This window comes from Callithrix jacchus, chromosome 10, assembly GCF_049354715.1.
Source record: "Callithrix jacchus isolate 240 chromosome 10, calJac240_pri, whole genome shotgun sequence".
NCBI classification, from domain to species: domain Eukaryota; kingdom Metazoa; phylum Chordata; class Mammalia; order Primates; family Cebidae; genus Callithrix; species Callithrix jacchus.
Genome location: NC_133511.1, coordinates 31,641,192 through 31,668,047, shown reverse-complemented (window position 1 = coordinate 31,668,047; position 26,856 = coordinate 31,641,192). Strand labels below are relative to the sequence as shown.

The 26,856-nt window shown below is 43.5% G+C and overlaps 1 protein-coding gene and 1 long non-coding RNA gene across 18 annotated transcripts in view; both read right to left on the bottom strand.

The window, feature by feature from the left end:
• NTM (neurotrimin) overlaps window positions 1-26,856 on the bottom strand; it is a 974,035-nt gene that overhangs the window by 479,447 nt on the left and 467,732 nt on the right. The window lies entirely within an intron of this gene.
• On the bottom strand, window positions 10,855-13,140 carry LOC144578067 (uncharacterized). Its single transcript, XR_013523141.1, has 2 exons — window positions 12,358-13,140; window positions 10,855-11,019 (listed from the first exon to the last, which is right to left on the bottom strand). It is a non-coding gene; the product is annotated as an uncharacterized LOC144578067 (long non-coding RNA).

Below are 26,856 nucleotides of genomic sequence, written 5' to 3'. Positions count from 1 at the left end.
ATTTAGTAAAATAATAACTCTAAAGTGCTGTTTAAACGTAAGACATATTTTTTTTTTTTGAGATGGAGTCTCACTCTGTCACCCAGCCTGGAGTGCAGTGGCTTAATCTCGGGTTACTGCAACCTCTGCCTCCAGGGTTCAAACACTTCTTCTGCCTCAGTCTCCTGATTGGCTGGGATTACAGGCGCCTGCCACCACACCTGGCAAATTTTCGTATTTTTAGTAGATAGAGATGGTATTTTGCCATGTTGGCCAGGCTGGTCTCAAATTCCAGACCTCAGGTATTCCACCTACCTCAGCCTCTCAAAGTGCTGGGATCAGAGGCGTGAGCCACCACCACATCAGGCCAAGACATAATTTTTATTAAATAAAAGATCAGGAGGTTAACAGGGTAAGTCCATCCTACCAAGCAAAATGATCAAGCATGCTGGCTTCACTTTGAATCCCGCTTCTGTTTCTTCCCTCCCCAGCCCCCTTCCTGTCCGCATCTCTAGCCACAACCCCCTTCTCACAGACTGTCTCTATTACATAATCTCAAAACTCACAGAACTCACAGAGAACATGTTTTCCTTTCAAGAACAGCAGAATGGTAGCAAAGAACACATGAAAAGACAATGCCTTCAAGGACCAAAGGAATTAATGTACAAATATGGAATTTCAGACATGGAAGTGAGTGTGATAAAGCCCTAGCCTGCCCCCATCACAGGCATCCTGAGACCACCCTCCAGTCGGCGAAGCCAGCCCTGCCCTGCAAAGCTGTGAAGCTGAGATTCCCACACCACTTGGAGGGAGCTGAGCCCTCTCACAGCTCCTCTGAACCCCTGACTCCAAAGGAGACGCTTGTGGTATCCGATGTAGAGGGAGGAGTCCCTTAAAGTATAATTCCACAGCAGAGCAGTAGAAAGATGCAATGAAATATACATGAGTTATTAAATATTGTCATCAAGATGAGTAATAAATCAGACATTTTATGGTTTCTGATTATAAATTCCATTTATTCCATAAGCATTTAAAGAAAGAAAAATGGAGACCCAACAGAGATTTAAGCCTGCCTGAGATGGGTATATTTCATTATTGCTTTGTGACTGCTGCATCTTGGGTGGGATAGGGGTGGGGAGGGATACAAAGGGCCCTCTCGGGTCCAGGAAGAATGAATTGCTGGGTTTCTGGGGCCCTGTGGATTCCATCATTGTCATGTGAGAACCTTCCTATGAGTTCTTTTGAAGTCAGGAATTCTGGCCAGGTTCCTGGCGGACACACTCTTGAAGACAACCAACTCCTTCAAATCCCCAAACCAAGCTAAACAGGAGGCAAGGCAAGAAAAGCTAATGTGGTGAGACTGTATAGGTCATGGCAGCGGCACTGAACAGCAAACCCTTAACAGGAGGGAGGCTTGATATGAACTGCCCCAAAGAATGGCTGCTGCAGATCAGGGAGCTAGGCACAATCCCAGCACAGCAAGCGTCCATTCAATAAAAAATATGCCTTGGGGATGGGCAAGGTGGCTCACGCCTGTAATCCTAGCAATTTGGGAGGCCGAGGCAGGCAGATCACTTGAGGCAGGGAGTTCAAGACCAGTCTGGAAAACATGGCAAAACCCCATCTCTACTAAAAATATAAAAATTACTTGGGAGAACGATCCAAGATGGCCGATCGCTAACATCCCGGGATTGCAGCTCTCAGGGAAGGCGCGGAGAACTAGAGGACGCCACACTTTCAGACAAAGTCTGGTCGCTCACGGAGCAGAAGATCCCCCAGTGGAGGAAACACACGAGTCGCCAGCGCGACTCTCGTGGCCGGCTCAGCGGTTCTGCCGGCACCTCGGCGTGGCAGGGCTCGGCGCAGAGTAAACAGGACCGGTTTCCCTTCTGACCGAGGTTTGGAGCCCCGGGAAGGCAGAGTCGCCTCACGGACACAAGAAGGAAGCCAGACAGGAGAATCCTGGGCAGAAAAGCACCATCAGTTTTAACGCCGCTGCTCTGGCCCTGGGAACTAACAACCTGGACGTCCACTCAAGAGATCTAATCTGAAAGTTGGTAATTTCAAAGATGACAGGAGGATAAATTTACAATGACGGGAAGAAACCAGCGTAAAAAAGCTGAGAATACTCAAAGTCAGATGCCTCTCCCTCTAAAGATGATCACAGTTCCACATCAACAATGGAACAAGGCTTGATGGAGAACGAGCGCCTCCTGATGACAGAATCACTCTTCAAGGAATGGATAATAACAAACTTCGGTGAATTAAAAGAACATGTTGTAGCCCAACGTAAAGAAACTAGGAACTTTGAAAAAAGGTTTGATGAAATCCTATTGAGAATAGACAACTTAGAGAGGAGTATGAGTGAATTAATGGAACTGAAGAATACAATACAGGAACTCCGAGAAGTATGCACAGGTTTAAACACTCGAATTGTTCAAGCAGAAGAAGGGATATCAGAGGTCAAAGTCCAACTTAATGAAATAAAACGTGAAGAAAAGATTAGAGAAAAAAGGATAAAAAGGAATGAGCAAAGTCTCCAAGAAATGTGGGACTATGTGAAAAGACCAAATTTACGTTTGATAGGTGTACCTGAATGCGACGGAGAGAATGAATCCAAGCTGGAAAATACCCTTCAGGATATTATTCAGGAAAATTTTCCTAAACTAGCAAAGCAGGTCAATATTCAACTCCAGGTAATACAGAGAACACCACAGAGATATTCCTCAAGAAGAGCAACCCCAAGGCACATAATCGTTAGATTCACCAGGGTTGAAACGAAGGAGAGGATACTAAGGGCAGCCAGAGAGAAAGGTCAGATTACCCACAAAGGCAAGCCTATCAGACTTACAGCAGATCTCTCGGCAGAAACTCTACAGGCCAGAAGAGAGTGGGGGCCAATATTCAACATCCTCAAAGAACAGAACCTTCAGCCCAGAATTTCACATCCAGCCAAACTAAGCTTCACAACTGAAGGAAAAATAAAATCTTTTATGAACAAGCAAGAACTCAGAGATTTTATTACCACCAGGCCTGCTTTACAAGAGCTTCTGAAAGAAGCATTACACACAGAAAGAAACAACCAGTATTAGCCTTTCTAAAAATACACCAAAAAGTAAAGAGCACCAACATAAAGAAGAATTTACACCAACAAATTGATAAAACAGCCAGTCAACATCAAATGGCAGTAACCCTAAATTTAAATTGACTGAATTCCCAATCAAAAGACACAGCCAAAACCCAACGGCATGTTACATCCAGACCTGTTTCACATGCAAGGATACACAAAGACTCAAAACAAAGGGATGGAGAAAGATTTACCAACCAAATGGAGAGCAAAAATAAATAATAAATAAATAAAAAGCAGAGTTGCAATTCTTGTATCGGATAAAATAGATTTTAAAGCAACAAAGATATAGTGGTAAAAGGATCAATGCAACAACAAGAGCTAATGATCCTAACACCCAGATAGGAGACTTAGATTCAATGAGACAGAAAATTAATAAGGATATCAAGGACTCGAACTCAGATCCGGAACAAGTAAACTTAATAAATATTTATAGAGCTCTCCACTTCAAATACACAAAATATACATTCTTGTCAATACCACATCACACCTACCCATTAGTTTAAATGAAACATTGATTGGCCATTATTAATACCCAATTTTTTTCAAAATAAAGCAATATTTCCATTTACTCTACCTCTTTCTCTTCCTCTTTCTTCCTCTCCTTTACTTATTATTTTTTTTCTTTACTTCTCTCAAAAAAAAAAGAAATCAACTTGTAAACCTCTAGATTCAGGTCGGCAATGTCTCGTTCATTGCTTGATTTCCTTTCTTCCCTTCCCTCCCTCCCTCCCTCCCTCCCTCCCTCCCTCCCTCCCTCCCTCCCTCCCCACTTCCTCCCTTCCTTCCTTCCTTAAAAAAAAAAAAAAAAAAAAAAAAATTACTTGGGCATGGTGGCACATACCTGTAATCTCAGCTACTTGGGAGGTTGTGGCATAAGAATCGCTTGAACCCAGGAGGCAGAGGTTGCAGTGAGCCAAGATTGCACCACTGCACTCCAGCTGGGGTGACAGAGTGAGACTCCGTCTCAAAAAAGAAAAAAATGTTCATAAAATTATGCTTTGTGCTCATATAACACTTTACAGTTTACACGTGTTATTTTATTAAATTTTGCACTACCCTTCTGGCATAGCCATTGTTATTTTTAGTCACAGACAGAAAAAAATGAGGACGTCTCACTCACATAACCTGGCCTCTCTTAGCTCCGGTTGCTGTAGAGAGTAGCATAAGTAATATCTCTTTAAAGGTGATTCTAGTGCACAAAGAGAAAACGTAACATTGTCTTCCAGCCTTCCTAGTAGCAGAATTTGACCTGCTTTTGGCTTTGAAATGCCTCATATGATATTCTTCTAGCAGATTTGTGTAATTATATTTTGCCTGGGCTAAGATTAAAATTAATTGGTCTTTTCATGATCACACATCAGGAGAGTAATAGGGCCAGGCACCTGGGACCAGGCCAGGGATTCAAGATTTGTTGTGGATAATCCACTAGCCAGAGAGTCTGAATGTGGTGGGAGGTGAGTGGAGGAGGCCCAATGGGCCTCCAGCAGCTTGTTCATTACCGGCGTCTTCATCACAAGCCTGATATGACAGGATTTCTCTTGATGTGCCCGCAGGTGCTGCCTCACGGTACGCACACACAAGCATGTACACGGGCACCCACACAGCTGGAGAAGCACATATGTGCCTCCTCCTGCAACATGCACACGTTGATTAGACTCTGTGGAGTGTTGACTTTTGGAGAAAGACCAGATAAATCACTTTGGAGAGGGAGAAAAGGAAAAAAAAATGATAAAGAAAAAAATCTACTTTTCCACCCCTTCAAATGCCATATGAAAATGTCACGGAAATCGCTTTGCTGGAAATAACAGAGAAGTTCAAAACAAAATTGTTGAGTGTCGCTCCCAGGCCCAGCTGTTTCTTGCACTGGGCTCCTCTCCTCAGCCTGGGAGCCTCTTCGCCGCCTCTGCCACCGCTTACCCTTCAGGGTGCCACTGCAGTCTCCATGAACTGAAAAATAGTTCTTGGAAAGACTTCCACTGAAGGGAATAATTGAGAATAAACAAAGGACAAAGACATGAGTGGAAAAGAGCTCTTTCCCTGCCAGCTGGCCATGTCCAGCTCCAGGACAGTGTCCATGAAGCCCACAGAAGCAAGGCTCATCATTTTCAATGTCATCATTACCAAAAGCCTTTATTACACGATTAATTGTGCAAGGTTGTGTACAATTGAAACTACTGAAGGATCCCTTTGCTTTCTTGTAACTTAAAATCCATGACATTTCACAATCCTACGAAAGGTTTCTCTGATTTCCTTGTGTATTGCTTTTTTCTCTCCTTTCAACTTTCTATTCTTCAGCTGTTACAACAACACAATACTGCACAACAGTGCTTGGCTGAAGGATATGAAAAAAGAAATTTTCTGCATTATTATAGATTCATCCATTCATTCACTGATTCATTCAACATTCCAAAAATTCAGAGCCTACCATATTAAATACCCAGTCCTCAGCCAGGCTGTCAAACAGAGCAGTAAACAAATCACCGATCCTGCCTTCAAGGAACTCACCAACTATTATAAGCAATGATGTTCAATCTCTTTTTCTTTTAAAGTGTAGAGAAACTTTGTCTACATAAAACGTTTCCAGGAAGCCCGATGTAGAAAACAAATAAACCGCAATTTTTTGGTTAAGTGAGGAAGGATGGATGGTGAGGGGAAAAATTTTAAGGAGAAAATATTAATGCCATTCTATATGTGATAAAATAAGGCTCACAAGGGTTTAGTAGCTTTTCCAAGGCACAGTGAAGAAGTGGAGAATCCAGGATGTGGCCCCAGTTCTGTCTGAGCTTAAGTCCCTATTCTCCCCTTTGGCCAGCTGCTGCCCATCAGACCCCATAATACAAATAGGCACCAAGAAGGGGACCTCAGCCTTCTCCTTACTGAGTTTGTTCTTTCCATAGTTAGCTAATAGAAAAACTGTCTTCAGTTACAAATCACAAGTAAGTTTCTCATTTTTGCAGACCTATCCCAGGTACAGAAAATCCAACTGAAAAGGGTTGAGAACAGGTGTTATGACCCTTTTCCTCCACTGGAATAAGACCTTTGGCAATAATGCAGCCCTGATTAATCTTTTGGAGACTTGGATTAGCTAAATCAAAATGATCCTAATTATTCCTTATATTTAGATCAACTAATTTAGAGTACAATTTAGGCATTTTTTTGTAGGAAAAGAGATAGATCTATGCAAAAGAAAATTTTCCATTAAACTAATTACTGGGCCTTGGCTGAAAATGCGCAAGAAACAGTAAAATAGTCAAGATTTAACTACCACCCTCAAAATCAGGGCCTGTAAGAGCTGAATGTTACAGAAACTCTGGGTTTAAAATTTGTTTCATGTGATGTGTAACAGTATTTCTTTAGTGGTGAATATCTTACTGTTATTTTGTTGCTGCTGCTAGGTATTTCGTTGTTGTTGTTGTTTTCAGTAACAATTGAACAAAATTAGCCAGCTTGATGAAACACAATTCCTCTTCAAAGAAATCAGTTAAAACCAGGATGACAAGCATGAAGACAGGCAGCATGCCACATGCCATAGATTTACAGCTCTCATTCCACATCTTGCTGGACTGTCAGTCAAAATCGCTCATCCCCTTTGTGTGTAGGAGAGGTGACAGGCCACATTTTCCCCAACTTACCTGTTTCCAGACCCTGAACCGTGGGAGCCCAGGAGAGACCAAAAAGGCCTTTATTTCTATTTTATTTTCACATTGAAGTAACCACCACCAAGGCTTGGGATTAATACTCTGCTGCCATATATATACTTTAAGATCTGGGATACATGTGCAGAACCTGCAGGTTTGTTATAAAGGTATACATGTACCATCGTGGTTTGCTGCACCCATCAACCTCTCATCTAGGTTTTAAGACCTGATACATTAGGTATTCTCCTAATCCTATCCCTTCACTTGTCCCCCATCACCCGCTTGTCCAACATCCCCAGTGTGTGATGTTCTTCTCCCTGTGTCCATGTGTTCTCATTGTTCAACTCCCACTTATGAGTGAGAACATGCAGTATTTGGTTTTCTGTTCCTGTGTTAGTTTGCTGAGAATGATGATTTCCAGCTTCATCCATGTCTCTGCAAAGGACATTAACTCTTCCTTTTTTATAGCTGCATAATATCCCATGGTGTATATGTGGCACATTTCCTTTATGCAGTCTGTCACCGATGGGCATTTGGATTGGTTCCAAGTCCTTGCTATTGTAAATAGCACTGTAATAAACTTATGTGTGCATGTGTCTCAGGCTAGTTAGAATGGTCATCATTAAAAAGTCAGCAAACAACAGATGCTAGAGAGGATGTAGAGAAATAGAACAGTTTTACACTGTTGGTGGGAGTGTAAACTAGTTCAACCACTATGGAAGACAGTGTGGTGATTCATCAGGGATCTATAAGCAGAAATACCATTTAACCCAGCAATCCCATTACTAAGTATATACCCAAAGGATTGTAAATCATTCTGTTGCTGGTTTTAAATGTCAACATTGTCCCCTCTACATCTGTTCTAACTACCCCGCAGTATAATACTATAAATCTTTAATAAAATCTCAATGATATCAGCATTCAGTCTATCCACTATTAACTGATAGAAGAATATAAATCACCAAATTGGATGGGTTCTTAAAATACTGCAATTGCATTTTACACTAATTAAATACACAATTCATATTCTTTCAACTATACATGCACACATGCAGAGAGATATACCAACTCCTTTGGGCTTCTGCAAAATTTACCAAAATTTGACAGAGAGACAGAAAATGATAGGTAACTGTTTGGTAATATTAATAGGATGGCTTTTGTGAAGAGGAAAACATGATCATAGATCTTGGCTGAACAAGCCAATATGTGAGGCAGCCACTGGCCCTTTTGGGGAATCAAGACAAATGAAACAACAAGGACGAAGGACACTAAGAAATCGACGAATCTAAGTATTCCTAAGTATGTCAATATCTATTTCTCCTTGTGCATAACCATTCTGCCACTTCCCACCCAAAAGCCGGATGCTGCTGAGCCACAGTAAAATTCCAGGGAGGATTTCCTCAAGGTTAATTAAGGGCTGGCCCAAGGCTTTGAGTTCTGCTTTCTCACCTGTTTGTGAACAGTTTGTGCCAGATCTGCCTGACTCTACTTTACTCTTGATGGAGGATGGCTGGGATTTGGTGGAACTGTACCCAGTGGAGAATGATTTGGTAATAAGATGTCTTAGGCGCATGAAAACACAATCCAGTAGCATGGAAGAATGAATGAAACTCCTGAATGTGACAGGGGAGTGTACATGAAGACATGTGTACACAGCATGTCTTCAGGAAGAGCTTGGAAAGCAAGCCCTTGAAGATATTGACACGTTCCTCCAAATTTTTGGACAGAAACTGGCTGAAGCTCTTTATTCTGAATAGGGAGAAACTGCAGGAGCTGCAGAGAAACGAGGAGAAAACAGGCTACATGATGACAAAGGAAAGACCTAGGGGACCAATAGTGGCAAATGCAGAAGAAAAGGAAAAAGACTTCCCCAGGGAGCCCAGGGCAGGGTGGCCTCCAGGAGCCACAAAACATGATGAGTCTCTGGAGGGGATGGACTCCAGAAGAAAGGCGAGAGAGGAACAGTTAACAGGTGCAATCCTGTCTCCATGCATCTCCTTGGATTAACAGGGAGAGAACAAGCCCCTAAATGCAAAGTATTCATATTGATAAACTATTTATGTAAGTTTATACAAATCAATTAATAAACATAGAAGAGGCAACAATGTATGAACAATGTTTGATGACTAATAGCTATAGTTCTATCATCATAGTATAAACCACACTATAATAACATTCAGTCATGCTGTGTCTGCCTGCCTGTGATACCTCCACTTCCTCAGAAGTCACTCATTGCCTCAGTAGCTTTATTTATTTACTCATGATTTATATTCCACCTACTTGGAAAAAGGGTCTGAGACAGCTTGTGATGTTAAAATATATATGAAGCAGAATAGCTACAAATGAAAATAGGAACACAAAGTTAAAATGAACAAGGAAAGAAATGTATCAGGCACCACCTGGGCTGGGCAATTGAGCGCCACTGAGCACTAAATTTAACTCTGAGCTGCCAAGACTCAGAGGGACAACGTATGTTGGTTTTCGTGTTCTCACTGATTAAAACACAAGCATACCCGCTCACATGATCACACAAACTCTTTCTTGGTAGTGTTTTGCATGTGCAGCAACAGACAATATACTCACAATAGATTCCGCTACAGTCTTATAAAAATATAATGATGCTTTCAGATGGGCTTTCTCACATTTGTTCCCTCTGTATGGCCGCTTGTACATTCTGTATTTAGGTTAGGTCAGGTCCTTAAATAGACCAATCTTACCACCTTCTTTCCACTACACCTACTATAGCAGTTCTGAAATAGAAATATTTTTAAAAGACATATTTGAGTCTTCATCTCAAATATTTTGCATTTTAGGGGATGTGGGGAGACTGAAGAAAGGTTGTTTTTTTTTTTTTGAAAATTAAGCATTGGGCAGTATGTGTGGGTTATTTCTTATGCTCATTTCTGATTGAGAAATGCTATGTCCTGTGCTAAAAGGGTTTTCTTTCAATCATTTTCTGAGAATTGACTTCTAAATTTTGCAAGTTGCTGTCTTTTTATCAGCACTTTCCCCCATTAAGATTCAAGGGAATAGAATTCCTTGAACCTCAGAACTGATAGGAGGGGTGGGAGAACCTGCTCAGAGCTACAAAGAGGCACTGCTTAGAGAGGAGGGCATTTCTGGCTCACAGCCTGGAATCCAACCTTAGGCCCGGCTCCAGACAAATGACCAGGCCAGGACTTCCATCAGGCAGGGCAAGGGCTGCCAGGCTTTCTATTCACAGGAACAAGACCATCATTCAGAGAGCACCCACTATTCAACCAGGAGCCATTGTTAGATGTGGCACACCTAGAACTTCAGTTAGGGTGCTATTTTGTTTTCAGTGGTGTTATTATCCCATTTTGCTAATAAAGAAACAACAGCTCTGAAAATGAAAGTAGCTTTCCCAAGATCATATTAGTAAATAGTAATACCAGGTTTCAATTCAGCTCTCTCTAAATCCAAAGCCTATCCACTTTCTTTCCACTATGACTTCAGCAGAAACTATTTTTCCTTTCCGAAGCTTTTGCCTTCACAAGAATGCATGAAAATGGACTTGATAAAAGCAAAGGCCTGAGTCAGAATTTCCAGGTTTCTATCCCACCTTTACCTCCTGAAGGCGAGGGACCTTTGTCAAGTTACTTAAACATTCTATGTCTGTTTTCCGTCTTGTAAAATTAGTGTCTGCCCTGTACAGTTGAGGTGTGTATGAAATAAGATGAATTGCACATAGTCTGTGATCAGTAAATATCCGCTGACCTACAGCTGTAGCAACAGTAAGTCCTTAGGGTATAGGGGAGGTGAGTGAGAGCCGTTCTCACAGAACGGTGCTCACACAGGAGTGACTGTTCAGAGCTGATGGGTGAGGCTGTAACCTAAGGTCTGCCTCCATTTCAATGGGAACTCCAGAAGCTATCTTAGATGAGGAAGAACAAGGGACAAGGAAGAAAGCATGTGACAGTGGCACCTGACCTGAGAGCTACAATTAAACTAAATCTTCTGAATTATCACTGAAGTGTCCTTCTGTTTCTAAAAGTCTATCATCCTCCTAAGAATAAAATAAAATGAGAGCATAAATTTTTAGAAATAGCAGTTGGAAGGCTACAAGCTGGCATCGACTAAGCCATCTGAAATAATTTTAAATTTTATTTGGGACAAAAGATGAGCAAGGAGAGGATGAGCCAATTTCTCGGGAAGCCAGCAAAATGTTAACAGATGCCGGAGACAGCAGAACTTCTTAACTCTTATATTGCTTCCATCTACACCCCGAAGGAGAGCGGGGAAGTCTCCAAGCTATGAAAGGTAGAAGGAGTCGTTGTAAATCACACAATGACTGGCAGGGCTGGAGACTCTTCCTTTGAAACAATGGTTTTCCAACAAGCCATAGGACGGAGGCGGAGGCGGGGAGAAGCAACTGTAGTTTATGCCCATCCCCTCTTCCAGTCCTGGCGAAGGGAGAGGGCCCGGGAGGGAAGTAAACTTGTCTGCCACTAGGGGATAGCACACACATATTTTAAAAAAGTGAATTCTACTGATTTTTACTAATGTTCTCAAATAAGAGTTGAGGAAACTGAAGCCAGACTGTAGGGATTTCGGGGATGATTGTGTGTGGTCATGCTGTCAGTCAGGCAGTGGGAAAGACTGAGCTGAGGAAACCATCATAAACTGCCTCAGATGGAGGCTCAGCTGGGAAAAATGTATGTAAGGGCAAATACTTGTATTCATTTTCCCTTACAACTTATTGAGTTCCTTTGTACAACAGTAGTGGGAATACAAAGAGGCGAGTCCCCTTCGAGGTAGAGGGATGGGTCGTGTCTGCAGATGATCAGTGTACTGTGAAAGGCCCAGGTTACAGCAGAGGGGTCAAGAGGAAGTGCCTGGAGAGATCAGAGCAGGAAAGAGATCATTCTTGCTGATGGCATTGGGACGGCCTTATGGGGAAGGTAGCGTGTGAAGGGGAGATGAAGGAGACGTTTGGAAATAAAATACGATGAGGGCAAATTGAAAAAGAAAATAATCACAAAGGTAGAGTGACACAGAGCTCGGGGTGTGCAGGGACATAGAAAGAAGCTCAGTTTGGCTCTCGAAGGCTGAGAGCAAAGGAGGTGACCCAGTGTGGGGCTGGAAAGGTGTGTTGTTTGCAGGCTGGAGCCGGGCTACAGCCGGGTCTGATTCTGCAGCTGAGGGCAGTGCGGGGACACTGAAGTGTCTGCACAGACCCCGACACAATCAGGGCTGTGCTGGAAGGTGAAGCCAGTGACAGTGTGGAGAGGGCTGCAGTGGGGAAATCCCACAGGCAGGGAGACCAGTTAGGAGACCATTGAATGAGCTTAGGTGGGAGGTGATGAAAGACTGTAGCGGACAGGAGGAAAAGGAAGTAGGAGGGAGGTTTTGATAAGAAAGACTTGGACAAAAAAGGGTGGTGGGGGGTTGGATAGAGTGAGGGAGAGGAGACAAAAACCACTGGAGAATTAAGCTCCTTTTTTCTTGTCTGTAAAGCAAAAGGGTGCCTTGGACTCTTTAAGGTTTATCCAGACTTTAAAATTCTAATTCTAAGCTGGGTACAGGGGGACCCCTTATCTCCCAATCATTCGCTGAAATAAAGCGAGGTATGCTATAGTCAGTTTTCACCTGTGATCCAATCAGCAAGTCAAAAGAACACTGGCTTTGTAGTGAAGAAGCAGGCTCCAGGGTGTGTTCGGGTTTCCTCTCTCTGTGCAGATAGCTCTTCCACTCAACGTGGTCATCCTTCTGGAGGTCTCCAGCAAACCTAAAACAGCTGGCGGTTCAGCCTGGCCTCCTGCAAACTGTACCTTCAGCTCCATCTGCTGGTGGTGGGGTCCCATGGCCTGTGCTTGCCTGTAAACCAACTCCCGTTTTCGTGCCCTCAACACTCTCTGCAAACCTCAAGCCTGCATCGTACACACAGGCATATACATACACACAGACACATTTGCACACACAGACACCCAGACATACACTCCTACATACACACAGACATATACATGCAGACATGCACACATGGTATACATACAGTTACACAGACATAAACACAGACGCACACATGCATACAACATACACACACAGGTATGTACACACAGATATACAAGCAGACACACACAGGCACCCAAACATGCACACACACAGATACACAATATACACACACATACACTCACAAACAGGTAGACACACACTCAGACATGCATAGACACAGACACACACACATATGCATATGGTTATTCACATTGATACACAAAGACACAAACACATACAGACTTGTAGGGTCACATACACACACGCAGACACACAGACACACATCTAGGCAGACCTCCCCATCCACACACACACACAACGTTTTCCTCTTTGCTGCGCCTGCGGCAGACGTGCAGCCTCTCCGCTCGCTCGAGCCTTTGTGGATCCCTCCAATTTCCCCTCTGCTTTCAGGCACCCCTGAGGGCTGCTCTCTGGCAGGCCGGATGTGTAAGTGGAGCCACATTCTTTCCTGAGCCCTGCACAAAGTGTAAATAGCAGATGGGTAGTACTGCAGTCTTTGAGAAGACACACAGTTGGACACCTGAAAAGCTAATTTCCTGGCTAATTTACTTCTGGGCTGCTAATTGATCCTGCGATTGCACCCTGCCCTCTCCTCCTCTAGTCCAAGAGGACCAGAAGGAAAGGGGGCAGCCCCCTTCCCCCACCTTGTCCCTGCTCTCCATCTTGGCTGCGTTTCACAGTCCCTGCTCTCATTCCACAGAAACTGAGAAGGCACCTGGTTTTTCCAAAAACATTTCCTATTAACCTACTTTCCCTAAAGATATCAGTTTGTCTGAAGAATCCTAGGTTCAAAGAGATTTTATTTCTAAGTCAAAAAAATCACGACACTGTAGTGAAAATCACCACTTTCTTTTTAACCTTTTAAGAAAAATGCCATTCCCAGTCACATCTCTTAATAGCTGCCTCCTGGTGGTAGCCTAAATGATGAATCCACCAACCTGTTTAAAATGTAAGGGAGGTGATTTCCAAAGTAATCCAAGGGTGTTTCTGACTGCAAATGCAAATTCCTTTGTCAGCAGTCTCAGGCACCATGGAAGGCGCAGGTATTTTTAGTCCATACAGATTTGCAGTGGGGAGACACACAGGTACCCACTAAATTAATGTCAGGTGGGTCTTAGTTTTGCATACTCATTCCTTTGGGATTTGGAGCTCTGAAGGCATGGCTCACCTGGCCCTACAGAGGAGTCAGGCCAGGTCCCAGTGCCTAAGGCCCGCCCCTGGGTTTGTTCCAGGCTTCCAGCCCCGAGGAGATGGGACTGAAAAATAGTCCTCAGGATGCAAAGCACAGCCAGCAACTGCAGATGCCATTGAGGGGACCAGACCCAACCCCAGAGACATTCCTGACTCTGTTATTTTTGTTTGTTTCATATATTCCCAAGTAAATCTGGGACAAGACTGGAAAAAGAAGGGTGAAAAGGAAGCACCTGCCAATGCATGCATGTGTGTGTGCAGTGTGTGTGTACAGTGTGTGTGCAGCATGTGTGTGTTCAGCATGTGTGTGTACAGTGTGTGTGTGCAGCATGTGTTGCAGCATGTGTGTGTACAGTGTGTGTGTACAGTGTGTGCACTGTGTGTGCAGTGTGTGTGCAGCATGTGTTCACAGCATGTGTGTGTACAGTGTGTGTGCACAGTGTTTGTGCAGCCTGTGTGCACAGCACGTGTGTATGCAGTGTGTGTGTACAGGGTGTGTACAGCATGTGTGCAGCATGTGCGTGTACAGTGTGTGCAGCGTGTGTGTACAGTGTGTGCAGCATGTGTGCAGCATGTATGTGTGTAGCATATGTGTGTACAGTGTGTGTGCAGCATGTGTGTGTATATAGGGTGTGTACAGCATGTGTGCACAGCATGTGTATGTACAGTGTGTGTGCGTGCAGCATGTGTGTACAGTGTGCAGCCTGCGTGTATACAGGGTGTGTGCAGCATGTGTGCACAGGATATGTGTGTACAGTGTGAGTGTAGAGTGTGTGTACAGCATGTGTGTGTACAGTGTGCACAGTGTGTGCGCAGCATGTGTGTATGTACAATGTGTGTGCAGCATGTGTGTATGTACAATGTGTGTGCAGCATGTGTGTGTGCAGCATGTTGTGTGTAGGATGTAGGTACAGTGTGTGTGCAGCATGTGTGTATGTACAATGTGTGTGCAGCATGTGTGTGTGCAGCATGTATGTGTGCAGCATGTGTGTACAGTGTGTGTGCAGCATGTGTGTATATACAATGTGTGTGCAGCATGTGTGTGTGCAGCATGTGTGTATACAGTGTGCAGCATGCGTGTGTGCAGCATGTGTGTGTGCAGCACGTGTGTGTACAGTGTGAGAGTGTTTGCAGCATGTTTGTATACAGTGTGTGTGCAGCATGTGTGTATGTACAATGTGTGTGCAGCATGTGTGTGTGCAGCATGTATGTGTGCAGCATGTGTGTACAGTGTGTGTGCAGCATGTGTGTATGTACAATGTGTGTGCAGCATGTGTGTGTGCAGCATGTTGTCTGTAGGATGTATGTACAGTGTGTGTGCAGCATGTGTGTATATACAATGTGTGTGCAGCATGTGTGTGTGCAGCATGTGTGTATACAGTGTGCAGCATGTGTGTGTGCAGCATGCGTGTGTGCAGCACATGTGTGTACAGTGTGTGCAGAGTGTTTGCAGCATGTTTGTATACAGTGTGTGTGCAGCATGTGTGTATGTACAATGTGTGTGTAGCATGTGTGTGTGCAGCATGTGTGTATGTATAATGTGTTGCAGCATATGTGTGCACAGTATGTGTGTGGCTTTTCTCCCTCCCAAGCTCAGGGCCTGCTGGCTCAGTCGACTTGTCAGTTCTCTAAGCCCAGAAACATTACAGGGTGGCAGAACTGGGAAGGAGTCATGGACGTTAAAAAGGGCATATATCAGCTCAACATTAGGAGAGACATTCTGAATATGAGAACTGTCCAAAATGGACCAGGAGGTAACAAGCTCCCTGTCACCAGTTGTGTTCAAACAATGCCAGGAAATCCTGGTCAGAGGTGGCACATAGGGAAACTCTTTCATGTAGTAGAGGTCCGACTATATCAAAACCAAAATCGAACATTCCCTCAATGCAAACAGTCTGTTTCTGTGAAAAAGAAAGAGGGTATTGCTACTCCTACTCTCCCTTGAAACCTAACACTCTAGAAGTCCCTGGTCCCTGCTGGAGGCAAAGAAATAATAGGAAACCTCCAGGGTTTCAGAGCCCTGTACTGGGACATTAGCAATTCACTTACAGCAAGAGGGAGAGTGAGTGAGAGTCAGGTTTAAAATGATAATTAGCTTTTGTGATAGTCTTAATTGAAGCCAGTTAGTCCAAAGGGAGGAGTTCCTGGATCAATCCTACCTATTAGGCTCTCCAGCAGCAGGAGAATCCTGCTGTCATGTGACAAGCTCCAGGGACTGACCAGAAGCCGGCATTAAGCAGGAGTCATGCCACACTCTTTCCTTCCTGATGGATTCTGCCCTCATGGATTCGTTTTGTCTTTCATTGGATTGCTTTTCTACCCTGCCCTTTTTCTTTTCTAACTCTTTATACTTCAAGAAGGATATATAACATACTAAACTAGATAGTCCTTCTATTTCTTGTCTTCAGGGTAATTCTGTGATTGACTGATCTAACTCCCTGCCTCTCACTACTCTTCCTTCCTTCCCTCCTTTCCTCACTGACCCCTCTGACTTCCTAGGCTGGGCACTCTGTTTCTTATTCTACTAACCCCATTTCTACAAGAAACCCCATTTCTACAAGAAAATTCGCCAGGTGAACTTTTGGGCCTACCCTGGTTTATCTGAAATTTGATTGTGTTCGGTTACATAGCATGTCATTATAGCTAGCTGATATTTAAATCTAGGTGGATCAAAATGAATCCTCAATTTTGCCAGGCCCAAAAGTGCTGGCTGGTCCTCCCCAGCCGTGTGGCATGGGAGCTTATGTTTGATTGGCAGCAGGACACCCTGAACCTGTGGAAGGGTTTTAGGGAAGAGAAGGCAGATGAGAGGAGGGAGGGACCCGAGCCTGTTCTCATGTTGCTCCATATCCTGGTCTTGTCGACATCAAATAGGACGGTGTTCAGCTTTCAATGTTAGGGTTTGCAGGTTCAATTTAGAAAGAAGGTAAAGGAAATCTCCTCCCTTGCTTATAGTGAATCTCCAGGCCATGGTCTTTACAATGGATTATATTTCTGCAGTTCCAAGGATAGAATGCTGAGTTATCAGTGATGCTAAGGAGTGGCTGAGTGACTTTGATCTCACTTCCTGGACAGAGGTCACAGTACTTCTCAATGACATTCTGACTGCATTCAGCCTGCTGCACAGTGGAGTCAGAAGGACCCCAAGAACATCTGCTGGCACCAGGCTTGACATAAAGGACAAGGACACAGAGACAGCAGGAAGTGGAAATGGAAACATCACCAGCACCTGGATGAAATCTTTCAGAAGCAGGCTTTGAGGAGCACCATTAAGGCACGAGAGCCAGCAGCCCTGAGGTCAAATGCCCAGGGCTTCACAAGGGCCTTTTTCCTTCACTGCCTCACTGGGTACTCTCAGTGTACATCATGACGGTTTGCAATTTCACTCTTCCTAGAAATTTTCATTCTACCTTCCAAAATACCGTACATGTGAGTAGCACAATCTTGCAAATGGAGGCAGTCAATATGATACCAAGAAAGAACACTGCTCCTGAGTCTAGAGACCCTAGGTGAAGGATGTCTTGTTCTTGTACTACCCAAGGGAAGTCTCCTCAGCTTCCTTGTTTTAGGTAGGATAAACTTCAGTGAGATGACCTCAATGTCCCTTCTACCCTGGAATCCTAAAATTTTATATGAACTTCTATGAGACATGAAGGATAGTACTCAGGCTTCCTTTCTCCGCTCTGAAAGGCTTGAGAGATTGTCTCTGTATGTTTTAGTCAATTCAGCTAGGTTTATACCTAAATCTGAAGACAGACATCCAATAACTCATATTTCGAGGGCTGGAGCCATCTTGCCCTAAAATAAATACCAGTTTGCAGTTTCATGAAAGCAGAAAAGTCACAGCCTTTGCTGTAAGAGGAACATGAAAATCCTTTACAACTCCAGTGTGAGCAAAAATCTGAATTTTAGGACAGTATTTGAAACTAGGTACTTAGATATGGAATCTTCTTTTAAAACATAAACTTGCCATCAAACAAAAAACAAAAACCAAATCCTCAATTCATATATTAACAACGAGGCTGTTGTGTTCATTCTCAAGATTAATACTGTCTAGGATATAGCAATAAATATGCAGAATGAAGAAATAAGTGAATGAATTCAGGAGCCTTCTGCCTGAAACATGGACTCCTGGGATGGGATTGCTCTGCTCTGTTGAAGACTTCCTCAGGGCCATGGAAGTTGCTATCTTGTCTGATGGCTTTGTTTTGGCAGGGGTGGGGGAGGAAGAAAGTCAGTTAAAATGACTCCCTTAAGTTGAGCTCAAATTTGACTTTGTGTTCTCTGTATTCTTGGCCCCAGTTATGCCCTCAAAGTGACCCATGTTCCCTCCTCCACAGGACTGTTCTCTACTCAAACAGTTACAATGTTACCACAGTCTGAGAATTCCCAGGTCAATTGAGAACTGACTTTGCAATACAAGTGCTCTGTCCTCAAAGCTCCTTGTAGATTTACCTTCAGAATCACATTTTGCTCAGGCTGATATTAAACTGAATTGTGGGCCTTGAGACCACACTAAGAACAGTCAGTGAAGAGTCAGGTGAGCTGGATGCCTCCCCTGGGGTTTAACAGTGGGCTCTAAACGTGCAGAGGGGTGGTGAAGAGCTGACCACCTATGATAATGGTCTGCACCAGGCTGGTAAGACTGCAAGCTGCTGTGTGGCCTACAGCACCATTTTTTTTTTTTTTTTGCATTTTAAGACATATTCATTAGTGAAATATCAGAAACCTCAGGGGCAGCATGTGCTTCTAATTCATTTTCCAATTGTATAATGAGCCAGGAGTGAAATTTTTAGGGTGAATTTAATTGACCTTTACAGCAACATCAGGCAGATTGGCTTAAATGCTATTAAAGCAAAATGTAACCTGGTGAGACTTTCTAGAAGGTTATCGGAAAATCTATCAAGTTGTTTTTCCTTAATTTTGATCAAGAAAGGAAAAGCTAGATAGAGGACATGGAAGGATGAACAGACAGAGACAGAAGGGAAGAGATTTAGAGCAGGAGAGATGAATGTGGAAGAGAGTAATGAATCCTAGGGAGGGGGAGGGGCCTCCCAAGCCCCTCAGTGCTGGGGGATTACGTTTTAATTTAGAAAGGCTGCTTGAAATTGTGCAATTATACCACAGGTCACATTGGTCTGCAGTCTTTTTAGCACTTGGGGATAGGACCGTACAGCCTCTCTTTATTAATATTTTGGTGTTGATATGTAGGCTCTTCCTAGTTCTTCGTAAGACGCTCACATGAAACAGAAAGTGATGTCTTCTTTTGGCAACTGACAGGGAACTTCTTTCTGACTCCATTGTCCCTTTCATGCTCAGCTCTCAGAAACAGGATACTCATGGGAAAGCCAGAAAGCCAGGGGTAAGGCTGAAGAAATCCTAGGTGACGAAGATTATACCCTAAAAGAAGCGGAGGTCAACTGACGGTACAAAAGCCCCTGGCAAATCAGGCTCCATTCTAGGTGGTGCTAACTCACAAGGAGGTGCCCACTGGTGGACATCAGGGTCTTTGGCATTATCGTGCTTCTGGCAGCCAGGCCTTTTTCACAAGTATGTAGCCAATATACAGGGAGATAAATGTTTGTCCATGGAGGATGTGCAAATCAGAAAGAAGATGTAGCCCCATCATCACCTCCACCAAGGAAATGTAGCTAAGAATTCAGGGTGTGGTGGAAGTATACCTCCTGTAACCTGCTGCCCTTAGAAAGGCCTGCTTGCAAGGTTGGTGCTTGGCTGGCATCAGAAAACTTGGATTTCAGGAGGGTTTCCACTGTTCCCTAACTAATAAGAGTGGCTCCTTGTGCCTAGATTATATGTGCAAGCAATGTGGTTTATGCTGAATATCAATTTTCCTTCTGGGAATCTGGTCTACCAGTATGTGCTAGGCAGAGGGTGCCGATATGACCAGCCTCCAGTTAAAACCTTGGGCTCTGAGTCTTTACTGGTCTTCCCTGGGCTGAAATGTCACACACTTTTTGCTGCATTTTTATGGGGGGACAGTGGGCTCTGTGGGACCTTGTGGGAAGGAAAGAGCATAAGGAAGCCTCGCATGAGTTCCTCTAGACTCTGCTTGTGCCTTGACCACTTATGATCCAGCCCAGTGTCCTCACCATGGCACAGAATGAAGCCCAGCCACAAACACTGCACGTGCTGAGTCCCAGAGGTCCTTCTAGAGACCCTCCAAACAGGAGATGGTCGTGGGGGCCCCGTCACTCCCTCTCTCAGTGAAGGCTGTCTCACTGGCCCTAGTCCTTTCTTAAATCCTGAACCTCACACCTGCTCTGAGATCTTTTTGACATTGACGGAGGCTGTAGACAGGAGCTGAGGCCCGATATAGATGCATCATCCCCCAGGAGTGACTAAGCTCTCTGCACTCGGAAGACTCTAATAGATATCAGAGTTATTCATATATAAGAAACACATGTTTCTTTCTGCCCAGAAACCTCCAGAAAAGGGAGGGGGTGTGGGGAGGAAGTGAGAAAGGGGGAAAAGTTTCCTTACTAATAAGAACAACCTTTAATAGTCTCAGAAGGAGAAAAGGAGAAAAACAGGGGGGACGCCTCTAAAATGGAAATACAAAGTGTCTCAGAATCTATTTTTATTGTCATAATCAACATCATCCTGTTCAATACTATTTGTCAAGCATTTCACTTAAACCAGGCATTTGCAAAGCCTTTTACGTATGTTGTTTTCAGCTAGCGTTCATCATGGGATGCATTAGGTAATTGGTGCTATTATTATTCCTATTTTTCAGATGAGGAAACTAAGGGAAAGAGAGGTTATATAAAGTATCCAAGTCACAGAACTGGTAAGTAATGGAACCATGATCCCACTCAAGTGTGTGCTTTAAGAACACGAGAGAAGTCTCAGACAGAGCATCACCCCCTCTAGTCTCCTTAGAGTTGCAAAATATGGTTTAAATGGGAGAAAGATAAAACAACCCTCAAAGGACTATTGGAAAGGGACAAGAGACAGTCATACTTCTAATTGTCCCTCAAGACACCTAGATTTCCAGTAGCACATATGGGAAAGTCATCCATACCAAGATCTTTATCAGCTCCAGGTTTTCAGTCCTGTATACAGTTTTAAGAAGAACTTTGGACCAGGTGCAGTGGCTCATGCTTGTAATTCCAGCACTTTGGGAGGCTGAGGCGGGTGGATCACCTGAGGTTGGGAGTTCAAGATCAGTCTGACCAACATGGAGAAACCTATTCTCTACTAAAAATACAGAATTAGCCAGGTGTGGTGGTGTATGCCTGTCACCTCAGCTCAGCTACTCAGGAGGCTGAAGTGGGAGAACCACTTGAACGTGGGAGGTGGAGGTTGCAGTGATCTGAGATCACACCATTGCATTCCAGCCTGGGCAATAAGAGCGAAATTCTATTAAAAAAAGAAAGAAAGAAAGAAAAGAAATAGGAGCGTCCTTGAAACCTTAGTTTTCAAAAGTTTTATCTTTTCTACTTGTCAGGATTATAGATTTTTAGAGCACTCTTAGATGACACAAAATATGTATTAAATTGTGAACTCTATAAACATAAATTTGTATTCTCTGAAACATACCTAGCACCAGGAAGGCACCTGATATGTCTCTTGGATGAATGGATGGACAGCTGGATGGACAGATGGACAAATGGATGAAGGGATGGATGGATGGATGAATGAATGAGTGGATGAATAATGGATGAATGTTGAAGGGGAAAATAGACTTTGAGGAATTGAAATGATTTCTTAGGAGCTGAAGTGTGGGAAAACTCTGACTGGCTGAGGCTGTGATCTTTATGTTCCCAGTTTTTCAGGCTGAGAATGAATTCTATTAGAGGAGTGAAGGTGCTCTCCACCGTCCCAGCACCTTCCACGTTTAAAATACCTGAGGTATCCTCTGTAGAAGCAGGAGTGGGGACTCTTCGGTGAGCAAAGCGTTGGAGATGCCTGGATTCTTGCCAACTTCACACGATTTGCAGATTTGAAAAAAAAGATTAAGCCCCACAGATTATTTGCTAGTCTTTCACTCCCTCAGTCCCTGTTCCAGAAGGGAGGATTCAAACAAGAGCGATTCCAGCTGCTGCGGCTCAAGGTGCTGCAGAGCCTCTAGCAAAGCCAGTGAGCTCAGTGTCCGCTTAGGTGAGAGCAAAGCACCTGAGGCTGCCATTGCCTCGTTTGTAGGGCGCTTCTCACTTAACTCTCCATCCGATTTTATATTCATTTAGCCCACCAGTGTGCAGAAAACCTCCTGGGTCCTATGAATGGTGATCATGTATACATTTCTTCATTAACTTAACAAATACTGAGCTCCCCACATTGGCCAGGTTCTTTGGTAGAAGGCCGAGACACAAGGATTGCCCAAACAGTATCCCTCTCTGCTCTTAGCCCAACTGGAGAAACAGATAAGTAATTCAATAATTGCAAAGCAATGTGTCTAATAATATGTGTGTGGGTGGGGGTGGGTAAGAAGAAATGTAAAGAGAGAGAGAGAGAGGGAGAGCATCAACTTGCTCATCCTGGCCTATTCATAGAAGCTTCAGCAAAGTAACTAACAGAAGCACAGCCAATGAAAAAGGATAGCAGGGAGAAAAGAGAGTGTGTAGGAAGGTGAGGGTTAGCATTTCAAGCAAACACAATATCATGTACAGAAATCACAAAACAACTTATGTATTCCAGAACCTCATAAGGGCTCAGTATGGTAAAATGTAGACTGGGAAGGAAGTTGAGGCATAGGCGGGGCAGGAGCTGAAAAAGACGGAGCAGGAAGAGAGAGGGGTATGAGGGAAATCGGGGAAGAGAGAGAGGGAGAGAGCTGTCAAGAACCAGACAATAAAGAGCCTTTTATGCTACATGAAGGAGTCGGGGCTCAATCCTGCAAAGGATGAGATGTCATTGGAATAACTTGATCAGATTTCTAGTTTAGAAAGGTCATCTAGCAGGAGAGTACAGGAAGGATGATGGAAGGTGGGTGAGCCAGGAAATAAGGAGACAAGTTAGGAGACAATAACATAGACTAGACAAGACAAGAAATAACAGGCCAGGATTAAGGCTTTAGCAACGGGGATAGGAAAGATGTACAAATTTGCCGTGTCAGTTAGCGAAGGCGAGGGAGAGGGAGAAATCCTGACTGGCTTTCAAATTTCTCTGTTTTTCCTGACTGCTTGTCCTGTGGGAGTTATAAAGAACAAGACAAGGTTCCTATCCCCAGGAAAGGACGTGTGAACACAAAAAGATAACTAACAGCAAGGAGTAATGCATTTTCACTGCCAAATGAAAGGTACAGCCAGTGAGTACTATGGGAGGGGAGAGGAGAAATGATGACTTACAGGTGGACTCATTGAAGGCCGCTGGATGGGAAGCTGGAGAGATGTCTGGAATTGAGGTGGGCTGACAGAAAGGGGATGCTGCAGCAGCGGGCAAGGTACGATGGGAGAAAAGACTCAGCCACAGAAGGCAGGGCATATTCGGGGCAGGGAATAAAGTAACTCAGGAGTATAATTTTAGAAGAGGATGCATAGAGTCATGGACAACAGAGATGGCAACATTGAGGTTAAGAGATTTCAATGACAAATGAAGGAGTTAGAACTTCACTATCGGGGTCAGCGTTGGCCTACGTCTATTCTGTGGAAGGCCTGTGTTTCAGGAGATGGTGACAACTACCCAATGAGATTAGAGAATAGTGGGTAAGTTACATCTGGAAAATGCTGGATCAAACTAAGCTAAACAGGTTCTAATACTAACAAACTTCTTGGGTACTTTAAGATTATATAAAAAGATAAAAAGAAAAGGATCAAGGGCTTTTTATCAAAGGAGAAAAAAGGACAAAGCACAGAATTGGAAATGTGTATCTGGGTGCTAGCCCCAGTTTTATCATTGCTTGGATGTGTGATCCTTAACAAGCCCTGATAAAGCTTTTCGGATGGGCCTTAATGTCCTCGCCTGTAAAATGGGCTGTGAGACCAGACGAATGGCTTCACACTTGGACATTCCCACAGTGTACTAGAGCCTCAAGATAGTCAGGAATATTTTACAATTTTCAAACACATACATAAAAGAATACATATATCTTCGAAGGACAGTTGGATATAAATAAGACATTTTGTTTCTTTAGGCTGGTATTCCATAAACTAGGATGGGAAGATTGGATATTTCCTATTAACTAGATCATAAGATCAGGAAAGAAATCTGCTTTGTTCATCCTTTAATTTTTGGTGTGTAGCACAGCACTGGGGTCATAATAACTCAAAAATATTCAGTTCTGAATGAATGTTGCACAGTGGCTTTGAGGAAAGGTATGTACATGCCTTTATTTGAAAGAGACAATGAGTTGTTGCTGAATACAATTTTGGTGAGTCATTTCTGAAAATGGTGTTATGGGGATTAAGAAATGAGTGTTATTTGTTGAAAAATTTGGAGACCGTCAGACTAGATGATCTCTGATATGTCTTTTAATTATAAAATTATGCAACATACAATTTTTTGAGGCCTAAGAAAAAGTCATCATATATAATTTTTTTTTTTTTTTTTTTTGAGACAGAGTCTCATTCTGTTGCCAGGCGCCAGGCTGGAGTGTAGAGGCACAATTTCGGCTCACTGCAACCTCCGCCTCCCGGGTTCAAGCAATCTCCTGCCTCAGCCTCTCGAGTAGCTGGAACTACAGGCACATGCCACCATGCCCAGCTAATTTTTGTATTTTTAGTAGAGACAGGGTTTCACCAAATTGGCCAGAATGGTCTCCATCTCTTGACCTCATGATCCGCCCGCCTCGGCATCCCAAAGTGCTGGGATTACAGGCTTGAGCTGCTGCGCCCAGCCCATATATGATGTTTTTGAGGACATTGCTATACTGTTACAGATGAAGTTTCTTCAGTAGCAATAAGATGTGGAAAAAAATAGCATTGTAAGCTGCTAGAGTGAAAGGATGATGAGGAAACTAAGACCATGGATGTAGGATTCTCACTTTATTCACCCTGACGAGTACCAGTGCTCCTAACAGTATCGTGCCCTAGAGAGGATCAATAAATATGTGGTGACTGTCTAATCAGTCCAGGAATTTCTTCTTTCACTTATTCAACAAACATTTATTGGACCCTCACCATCTTCAGGCATAGGGGTCTGGCAGAGAACAGGGTAGATTATTTTAAACCTAATCCAAGTCCACAATATGTCATAAATATCTGATGTGTGTCAGCCACTAAGCTAGCTATTGTGGATGGACGATCGATCAGGTATGGTCCTTACCCCAAGGAGGCCAAAATCCATGGAGGGAGGTGAGGGTCTCAGACGTGTAGGGAGCTTAAAGATCTCCCAGGGCTGCACACGCGACCGAAGGATCAGAAGAGCAATGCCATTGCATTTGATGTTAGGGAGTTTTCACCGTTCTTGAAGGAGAATTTTGACTGTTCTTTAAACACATTGTTAGGATGAAAGTTAAAAGGCATTGATTTAAGGAGCAATATAAGGCAAGAAAATGAAGGCTATCAAGTGTACACAGCTACTTCAAGAGATTTGGCAATGACAGAAAGGAAAAAAGATATTATAGTCTGAGAAAAGGCAGAAACAAAAGAAAGCTTTGGTGCATGTGTGTGTCACCTGTTTTGTTTACTGGAATGAGTAAGATCTGAGCTTGTTGGTAAAGAGTTGGGAATTTAAAATGTAAAAATTGTCAGGTACATACAAAGGTTTTTAGTCCTCTCTTGCTTCTGAATTTGGTATGGAGAATATGGAGAAGCTGTGGTACACTTTTCTTTACATTAATATCAAAACATTATGGACACACCGAAAATAACTAGGTTTCCCATAGCAACTCATTCCATTCACCTTCTTTTAACCTTGTTAGATTGTGAGTCTGAGCCATGTCTTGGAGTAGCAAGTTTCTTGTACGTACTACCTGCTGGATAAAAAGTTCTTCCTGTAAATGGTTCTAAATTTACCATTTTTAAGCTGCAAGCGGTGCTTCTTTGTTCTGATGATCTAGAATTGCCACATCACCTGTGTTCCCTGTCTAGGACGAGGACTCTGGCTGCGTTTCAGCACCTCACAGACACAACGCCCAGATGTTCCCATCAGGCGGGTCCCTCACATCTGCATCTTCAGGCCTCCCTCCCCGACCCGACCCTGTGCATTGTGTTGGTCTATACTGTCTGCATTTCCACATTTCCACTCTCACTCGCCTATGCGTTATTTGCAGAGCAGTTTGAACAATCTTTTAGAAACAGAAGTTGTGTCTCCATACTACTTGAAACCAGGGAAAACGTATGTCCCAAGTTACCTGCAGCACCCAGTTTATGCCCCTTGTCCAGGTCTAATTATTGAGAGTGCCCTTTTACTTTCAAAAGCATCTGCATTTGCACGACAAATTAAATATCCACTTTCCTTCAAAACCTCCAAAGTCTTCCCATTGCTCTTAAAACAAACCCCAAACTCCTACTGTGGCCTGATCACTCCCCTATCTCCCCAACTTACCTCTATCCTCTCCCTCACTTGCTGGGCTGCAAGCACATTCGCCTATCTTTGATTTTCCAATATACTGGGGTCATGCTGATGTCAAGACTCAGCACTTTATGCTTCCTTGGTGTAGACTACACCTCCTTCTGCTTTTTGCTATACAGGTTTTCTCTCTTCCTTCAGATTTCAACTGAAATATCACAACCTTGGAACGGCTTTACCTGACCACACCAGGCAAATCCCCAGCTATCCTATAAATCTCCTTATTGTCTATACAGTGCTCGTGAGCAACAGAAGTTTTCCTTTTTAAAAACAATTTGATGTTCTTTAATGCTTTACCTTCTCACTCAGGTGGTAGCTCCCTTGAAAGAAGAACCTCATATGTCTTTTTAAATCACTGTGTATCTTATCTTACCCACAATTATAAAGACAGCTCAGAGAGCCTCTTCACACCTA